The 7,468-nt window shown below is 37.6% G+C and overlaps 1 non-coding gene across 1 annotated transcript; it reads right to left on the bottom strand.

Annotated features, from left to right (window-relative positions):
- Nucleotides 1–5,516: 5,516 nt before the first annotated feature.
- Nucleotides 5,517–5,620, bottom strand: LOC112708545 (small nucleolar RNA R71). Its single transcript, XR_003156399.1, has one exon. It is a non-coding gene; the product is annotated as a small nucleolar RNA R71 (small nucleolar RNA).
- Nucleotides 5,621–7,468: the final 1,848 nt, after the last annotated feature.

The raw sequence follows: 7,468 nt of genomic DNA, 5'->3' as shown, positions 1-7,468 counted from the left end.
TTTTACAGGGCCACACATTCGCGTGAGTGACGCGGACGCGTGGGAGGCATTTTTCCCACATGACGCGGATGCATCAGCGATGCGGTCGCGTGGATCAAGTTGTGCCAAAGGCACGCCTCCAGCCACGCTTTCGCGTGACTCTCTGTTCAATTTTGTTTTCTTCCCAATGCACATATGGTGCGGACGTGTCAGCAACGCTGTCGCGTCGCGTGCGAAATTTTTTTTTTGATGATGCATTATGCAGAATGCAATGAATGTTATGCAAAATTTTAGGTTCAATCAAAACTCAAAAACATACTAAAGTGGAAAAAGAACGATCATACCATGGTGGGTTGTCTCCCACCTAGCACTTTTAGTTAAAATCCTTAAGTTGGACATTTGATGAGCTTCCTATTATGGTGGCTTGTGCTTGAATTCGTCCAGAAATCTCCACCAGTGTTTGGAATGCCAGCATCCTCTGGGGTCCCAAAAAAGGTACGTAAAGCCTTTGAGCAGTTTCAAACAATTTTCCAGGCTCCCGGGGTGTTGAATGTCAGAATAGATTCCAGGATCCCAAACTTTGCTTTTACACCCGTGTTTGTCTTGATTTGCATTTTTCCATTCGGGTGGTAAGTAATCTGAATTCTCACTGCAGTGACCAAACAGCTTCCGAGATCCTTTTAATTGAGCTTGACACCAATCCTTTTACCTCAAATTGAAGTGTGAAACCTCAGTGAATCTTGCATACCAGCTCTAAGCTGGCCATCTGTTTCAAGTAAACTATATTCAAGTGGAAAAGTAAAGATGAAAGTTAAGGATTTTACCCACTTGAAGTTTGTGTTGGGTGGTAATGGCCTTGGGATCAGTGTGTCCAGTGGTTCTGCAAGCTCTACTCCCTTGTGGTCTTCAGTGAATTCCTCCACTTCCTTGTAAATTTCCTCAATTTCAACCATGTCTTGCTCAAAGTCTTCGATATCTTCCTCATCACTTGAGTCATAACTAGGAGGTTGAGAAAAGTCTACCTCTGCATCATCTTCATATTCACTTGGGGAAGATTCTTCTATCTCAAAGAATTCACTTGCGGATGCAAGTTCATTATTAGGAGAACTTGAGTGGTGACTATCATCATCAAGAAAACTTGAGTCTTGGGTCATTCCGTCCAATTCTTCATAAGATATCTGCATTGAAGGCTGTGCAAAATCCTCTTTAGCGTCAATTGTAGTGTCTTCGACGGAGCTCTCCACAACTCTAGATTCATGCGGAGGTTCAGCATCTTCTAAATCTTCAACCAACTCTTCTTCTTCTACAATGACAGCGTCCTATACTTGTTCTAGTACAAAGTTACGCTCTATGCTGTCCGCTGGAGTTTCTAGTGTCTTCTTCGTGTTGCGTTCCTCATTAGATTCTCCACATGAAGCCATAGATGTTCTTATGAGCGGATAATTTATACGCTTTTTGGCATTGCTTTATATAGTTTTTAGTATAATCTAGCTACTTTTAGGGATGTTTTCATTAGTTTTTATGCTAAATTCACATTTCTGGACTTTACTATGAGTTTGTGTGTTTTTCTGTGATTTGAGGTAATTTCTGGCTGAAATTGAGGGACCTGAGCAAAACTCTGATAAAAGGCTGACAAAGGACTGCTGATGTTGTTGGATTCTGACCTCACTGCACTCGAAATAGATTTTCTAGAGCTACAGAACTCCAAATGGTGCGCTCTCAACGGCGTTGGAAAGTAGACATCCAGAGCTTTTCAGCAATATATAATAGTTTATACTTTATTCGTGATTAGACGACGTAAATTGGCGCTCAACGCCAGTTTCATGCTGCATTCTGGAGTCAAACGCCAAAAACATGTCACAAACCAGAGTTAAACGCCAAAAACACGTTACAACTTGGCGTTCAACTCCAAAAGAAGCCTCTGCACGTGTAAAGCTCAAGCTCAGCCCAAGCACACACCAAGTGGGTCCCGGAAGTGGATTTCTGCATCAATTACTTACTTCTGTAAACCCTAGTAGCTAGTCTAGTATAAATAGAACATTTTACTATTGTATCCAGTGTCTTTTGACCACGTTACATCTTTGGTCTCGGTTTTATTCCATTATTCATCTTAGGAGACTATTGATCATGTTTTGGGGGGCTGGCCATTCGGCCATGCCTGAACCTTCATCACTTATGTATTTTCAACGGTGGAGTTTCTACACACCATAGATTAAGGGTGTGGAGCTCTGCTGTACCTCGAGTTTTAATGTAATTACTACTATCTTTTATTCAAATTCAATCTTATTTCTGTTCTAAGATACTACTCGTACTTCAACCTGATGGATGTGATGATCCGTGACACTCATCATCATCCGTCCCTATGAACGCGTGCCTGACAACTACTTCAGTTCTACAAGCAAAAGCTAGAGTGTGTATCTCTTGGATTCCTGATGTACGACGCATGGTTGCCCTCGCCTGACAACTGAGCCTTCCATTCCATGAGATCAGATTCTTCGTGGTATAAGCTAGAATTGATGGCGGCATTCATGAGAATTTGGAAAGTCTAAACCTTGTCTGTGGTATTCCGAGTAGGATTCCGGGATTGAATGACTGTGACGAGCTTCAAACTCGTGATTGTTGGGCGTGATGACAAACGCAAAAGAATCAAGGGATTCTATTTCGACATGATTGAGAACTGACAGATGATTAGCCGTGCCGTGACAGAGCATTTGGACCTTTTTCACTGAGAGGATGGGATGTAGCCATTGACAACAGTGATGCCCTACATACAGCTTGCCATGGAAAGGAGTTAAAAGGATTGGATGAAGGCAGTAGGAAAGCAGAGATTCAGAAGGAACACAGCATCTTCATACGCCTATCTGAAATTCCCATCGATGATCTACATAAGTATTTCTATCTTTATTTTCTGTTTATTTACTATTATTATTCGAAAACTCTATCACCATTTATTATCCGCCTGACTGAGATTTACAAGATGACCATAGCTTGCTTCATACTAACAATCTCTGTGGGATCAACCCTTACTCACGTAAGGTTTATTACTTGGACGACTCAGTACACTTGCTGGTTAGTTGAGTGAAGTTGTGAAATTATGTTTAGACCATGGTATTGAGCACCAAGTTTTTGGGGCCATTACCTGGGAATCAATTTCGAACAACAATTTAAGTATGAATCACAATTTCGTCCACCAAGTTTTTGGCGCCGTTGCCGGGGATTGTTCGAGTTTGGACAACTGACGGTTCATCTTGTTGCTCAGATTAGGTAATTTTCTTTTTGTTTATTTTCGAAAAAAAATATTTCTCATCTGTTTTCGAAAATTATTCTAAATTTTTAAGAATGAATTCTAGTGTTTCATGAAGCATGTTGAAGCCTGGCTGGCTGTAAAGCCATATCCAAATTCTTTTGGATTGAGGCTTCCAACCATCAGCATAGAGGCAAGTTAATTGAAATATCAGCTGTTGTATGACTGATTTATATCCTAAAGCTGGCTGGCTATTAAGCCATGTCCAACCCTTGGATTGGAACTTTAGGCTAACATTGAAAGATTCCTGGAATTCTTCTTAAAAATTTTGAATTTCTTATTTTCCTTTTCCTATATGTTTTTTGAAAAATATAAAATAAAATACAAAAAAAATAAAATCATAAAAATAAAAAATATTGTGTTTCTAGTTTGAGTCTTGAGTCAATTTATAAGTTTGGTGTCAATTGCATATTCATCTTGTTCTTACAATTTTCGAAAACTCATGTATTCATGGTGTTCTTCATGATCTTCAAGCTGTTCTTGGTAAGTCTTCTTGTTTGATCTTGATGTTTTCTTGTTTTGTATTTTTTGATGTTTTTCATGTGCATTTTTGCATTCATAGTGTCTAAGCATTAAAGATTTCTAAGTTTGGTGTCTTGCATGTTTTCTTTGCATAAAAAATTTTTCAAAAATATGTTCTTGATGTTCATCATGATCTTCAAAGTGTTCTTGGTGTTCATCTTGACATTCATAGTGTTCTTGCATGCATCATATGTTTTGATCCAAAATTTTCATGTTTTGGGTCATAATTGTGTTTTTCTCTCTCATCATTAAAAATTCAAAAATCAAAAAAATATATCTTTTCCTTTTTTCTCTCAAAATTTCGAAAATTTGAGTTGACTTAGTCAAAAAAATTTTAAAATTAGTTATTTCTTATAAGTTAAGTCAAATTTTTAAGTTTTAAAAATCTTATCTTTTCAAAACTTTTTCAAAAAACAAATCTTTTTCATTTTCCTTACTAATTTTCGAAAATTTATTTTTAAATATATTTTTCAAAAATCTTTTTCCTAATTTTATCTTGATTTTCGAAAATTATACTAACAAGTAATATGATTGATTCAAAAATTTGAAGTTTGTTACTTTCTTGTTAGGAAAGGTTCAATCTTTAAATTCTAGAATCATATCTTTTAGTTTCTTGTTAGTCAAGTAATCAATTTTAATTTTAATCATATCTTTTATCTTATCTTTTATATCATATCTTTTTCAAAATTTTATCTTTTTCAAAAATTTGATTTTAAAATATCTTTTCTAACTTCTTATCTTCTTATCTTTTCAAATTTAATTTTCAAATCTTTTTCAACTAACTATTTGACTTTTTGTTTATTTCTTATCTTTTTCAAAACCACCTAACAACTTTCCTTTCTCTAATTTTCGAAAATACCTCCCTCTTTTTCAAAAATTCTTTTTAATTAATTAATTGTTTTAAACTTTAATTTTAATTTTAATTTTATTTCTTATCTTAATTTTTGAAAATCATTAACTCCTTTTCAAAATTATTTTCGAAAACTTCTGTCTCTCATCTTATTTATTTATTCATTTACTAACACTTCTCTTCATCTCAAATCTCTGCCCCTATCCTCACCTTTGTGTTTGGATTCTCCTTTTTTTATTCCCTTTCTTCTTCTACTAACAGTAAGGAACCTCTTTACTGTGACATAGAGGATTCCTCTTCTTTTTCTGTTCTCTTCTCCTTCATATGAGCAGGAACAAGGAAAAAGGTATTCTTGTTGAAGCTGATCCAGAACCTGAAAGGACTCTGAAGAGGAAACTAAGAGAAGCTAAATTACAACAATCCAGAGACAACCTTGCTGACATTTTCGAACAAGAAAAGGAGATGGTAGCCGAACCCAACAACAATAATGCAAGAAGGATGCTTGGTGATTATATTGCACCTACATCCAAGTTTGATGGAAGAAGCATCTCAATTCCTGCCATTGGAGTAAACAATTTTGAGCTGAAACCTCAATTAGTTGCTTTGATGCAACAGAACTGCAAGTTTCATGGATTTCCATCAGAAGATCCCTACCAGTTCTTGACTGAGTTCTTGCAGATCTGTGAGACTGTTAAGACTAATGGAGTAGATCCTGAAGTCTACAGGCTCATGCTTTTCCCTTTTGTTGTAAGAGACAGAGTTAGAACATGGTTGGACTCTCAACCTAAAGATAGCCTGAAATCCTGGGATAAGCTGGTCACGGCCTTCTTGGCTAAGTTCTTTCCTCCTCAAAAGCTGAGCAAGCTTAGAGTGGATGTTCAGACCTTCAAACAAAAAGATGGTGAATCCCTCTATGAAGCTTGGAAAAGATACAAGAAGATGACCAAAAGATGTCCTTCTGACATATTTTTAGAATGGACCATGATAGATATATTCTATTATAGTCTATCTGAGTTCTCTAAAATGTCACTGGACTATTCTGCAAATGGATCCATTCACCTAAAGAAAACACCTGCAGAAGCTCAAGAATTTATTGCCATAGTTGCAAATAACCAGTTCATGTACACTTCTGAGAGGAATTCTGTGAATAATGGGACGCCTCAAAGTAAGGGAGTTCTTGAAATTGATGCTCTGAATGCCATATTGGCTCAGAACAAAATGTTGACTCAGCAAGTCAACATGATTTCTCAACGTCTGAATGGATGGCAAAATGCATCCAACAGTACTAAAGAGGCATCTTCTGAAGAAGAAGCTTATGATCCTGAAAACCTTGCAATGGCAGAGGTAAATTACATGGGTGAACCTTATGGAAAAACCTATAATTCTTCATGGAGAAATCATCCAAATTTCTCATGGAAGGATCAACAAAAGCCCCAACAAGGCTTTAATAATAGTGGAAGAAATAGGCTCAGCAATATCAAGCCTTATCCATCATCTTCTCAGCAACAGACAGAGAATTCTGAGCAGAGTACCTCTAACTTAGCAAATTTAGTCTCTGATCTGTCTAAGGCCACTTTAAGTTTAATGAGTGAAACAAGGTCCTCCATCAGAAATTTGGAGGCACAAGTGGGCCAGCTGAGTAAGAAAGTAACTGAAACTCCTCCTAGTACTCTCCCAAGCAATACTGAAGAGAATCCAAAAAGAGAGTGCAATGCCATTGATATAATCAACATGGCCGAACCTAGAGAGGAAGGAGAGGACGTGAATCCCAATGAGGAATACCTCATGGGATATCTCTCAAGCAAGAAGGAGTTCCCTATTGAGGACCCAAAGGAATCTGAGGCTCATATAGAGACCATAGAGATTCCATTAAACCTCCTTCTGCCATTCTTAGGAGATGCGAAACCTCCATGGAAACCTCGAGTTGAAGAAAATTCCTCCAAGAAGATCGAGTTTGATGTTGAGGAGGAGAGTGCACAACCTCCAAAACAAATTTTGAATGAATACTTCGAGAGAATGAAGCAAGAATTGAGTTCCCTTGGTGATGAAGACCATGCATCCAATCTTTTTGGTGGTGAATCCTTTGAGTTTGAAGAGCCTTCTCCCAATGAGATAGAAAGCAATGTGGAGGTAGATTTCTCTCTTCCTCCCATATATGAATTGAGTGATGGATAAGAGTTAGATGAAAATGATGAACAAAGGATTGAAGTTGAAGTATTTTGTGAAGAGGTGGAGGCAACCAAGGAAGAATATAAGGGAGTAGAGTTTGTAAGGATATTAGAGACACCTCTCCCCAAGCCACCACCATCCATTCTTTCATTCAAGTGGGTAAATTCCTTATACTTAAGCTTTATCATTCCCCTTGAATATGCTTTGCTAGAGACGGATGGTCAACTTAGATATATTTGTGGCTTTAAGAGTAAAAGGGACATGGTTAGTGGTTGGCATTGTAAGGGTTGGTATAGAGCTAGATTGCTTGGGTTTAGGAGGATGTTTAGTCGCTTAAATGAGAATTCTAAAGTCATGCCACCCGGATGGACTAATAATGATCAACTTCAAGATGGGTGTCAAAATAAAGTGTGGGATCCCGGATCGCATAAGGAAAATCAATTTTGGGAGCCCCAAGCTTGTGAAGAACTCCATCAACACTTGGCGCAACAAATAAGGAATCTCGGGACACAATGGAGGACCAAGCATTGGTGGATGTTCAAAGATAGCTTCAAGCACAAGCCACCTTGAGAGGAGCTCCCCGTAAGTCCAACTTAAGGGCAATAAACAAAAGTGCTAGGTGGGGACACCCCACCATGGTATAT

The sequence above is a fragment of the Arachis hypogaea genome, chromosome 8 (assembly GCF_003086295.3).
Source record: "Arachis hypogaea cultivar Tifrunner chromosome 8, arahy.Tifrunner.gnm2.J5K5, whole genome shotgun sequence".
In the NCBI taxonomy this organism is placed as follows: domain Eukaryota; kingdom Viridiplantae; phylum Streptophyta; class Magnoliopsida; order Fabales; family Fabaceae; genus Arachis; species Arachis hypogaea.
This window is presented reverse-complemented; position numbering and strand designations above follow the sequence as displayed.